Source organism: Capricornis sumatraensis, chromosome 10, assembly GCF_032405125.1.
Source record: "Capricornis sumatraensis isolate serow.1 chromosome 10, serow.2, whole genome shotgun sequence".
NCBI classification, from domain to species: Eukaryota; Metazoa; Chordata; class Mammalia; order Artiodactyla; family Bovidae; genus Capricornis; species Capricornis sumatraensis.
In genome coordinates this window covers 59,972,593-59,974,579 of record NC_091078.1, presented here as the reverse complement: position 1 = coordinate 59,974,579, position 1,987 = coordinate 59,972,593, and positions in this window count along the sequence as shown.

Here is a 1,987-nt window from a genome sequence, read left to right as displayed (position 1 = left end):
TATTATTTTCACAGTTATTGAGAAATAATTGACCCAGCCATCATCAATGTGAAAGTGGCTGCTTTCTAACACTCTTACCAGCATTACATCTAACACTCACTTAAAATTTTTTTTATTAAGATTAGTTGATTTACAATGTTAGTTAGTATTAATTTCAGGTGTACAGCAAAGCGATTCAGTGATTCACACATATGTTGTTTTTTAGGTTCTTTTCCATTATAGTTTGTTTCAAGGTGTTGAGTGTAGTTACCTGTGCTATTATAGTAGGTCCTTGTAGGTTTTCTATTTTACTTATACCAGTGTATATATATAAATATCAAACTCCTCATTTATCCCTCTCCCACTCTCCCCTTTGGTTATCAGAAGTTTGTTTTCTATATCTGTGTCTAACACTCAGTTTTCGGTTGTGTTGTAACCTTTCTCTGCTATTGCCACACCTTCAGTAAAATTTGTTTCACACAGCAAAATGAGCTTTGAGGAAGGAAGAAGAAGATAGCAGCGTCAGGTAAAGGAGAGTCAGGGCCAGAGGTAAAGAGGATCTGGAAAGGGACCAACCGTTAAGAAATGTGTCACACGAAGTGGCCAAAAAAATACCTATTTTCACTGGAAATCTAGTTAATCCTGGAGTTGCCACAGTACTTGTGATGCATGTTAGAAGGAATAATTTTGTTATTAAAGGAGGAAGGCCAGACAGTTTATGGGCTATGAGTTATTAATAATATTATAAGGTTGAAAATCCCCCATCTAAGAGGGAGGTGGTGTCTGGTTCTTCATTAATGAGTTGGTGCTGGAAGAATGATCATGCTTTCTCCCAGGCCTTCCAGAGTGACGAGGTGCAGCAATCCTGGCCTCCAGCGTCCAGCTTCCGTCTCCAGCAGGGTCTGTCCCCTGAGCTGGCCACCTGAGTGCAGAACGTGTCTCATCTTAGGGAGGGCTAGAGACCCCGTGACACCACGGCTAACCTCCTTGTCCAGTTCTCTGGGGAAATGACAACCCGGAAGAGCATCTTGGAAACCATCTCCTGCCCTCTCAAGTTCACACCCCCGTTGAGTGGATTCCTACCCACTCTCCCTTCTGTTTCATTCATTTCTGTGTTTATCTTTACTAAAGCCTTTCATTTCCATCAGCACATTTTGTTGTTATTTTCCTAAGCTTGAACTAAATCTAATGACAAAGAATCAGCAAATCCACAACCTTAATGAGTAACTTCCAAAAACAGTTCTCAGGAACTGGCAAAGCAAGCAGGATAAAGCACCAGAAAAAGAGGATTTAAAAGATTTGAACATGTCAGTTACTAAGCTTGAAAATATGCATATGGAATTTTGAACCCAACAAATAAAACTATATCTTCTTTCCAAACACCCATGGAACATTTAACAACATTAACCACTTATTAGAGCACAAAGGAAATTTCCAAAAATCCCTCAAATCAAGTAGCTCTACAAGCCAACAAGAACAGCAAAAATCTATCCAGTTGTTAATTAAAAATGAACAGAACCTAATTCTTAAATATCTCTTAAAGAGAAAATAAAGTAGAAACTATGGATGCCAGAGATCAAATTTCCAACATCCGCTGGATCATGGAAAAAGCAAGAGAGTTCCAGAAAAACATCTATTTCTGCTTTATTGACTATGCCAAAGCCTTTGACTGTGTGGATCACAATAAACTGTGGAAAATTCTGAAAGAGATGGGAATCCCAGACCACTTGACCTGCCTCTTGAGAAATCTGTATGCAGGCCAGGAAGCAACAGTTAGATCTGTACATGGAACAACAGACTGGTTCCAAATAGGAAAAGGAGTACGTCAAGGCTGTATATTGTCAGTCTACTTATTTAACTTCTTTGCAGAGTACATCATGAGAAACGCTGGACTGGAAGAAACACAAGCTGGAATCAAGATTGCCGGGAGAAATGTCAATCACCTCAGATATGCAGATGACACCACCCTTATGGCAGAAAGTGAAGAGGACCTAAAAAGCCTCTTAAT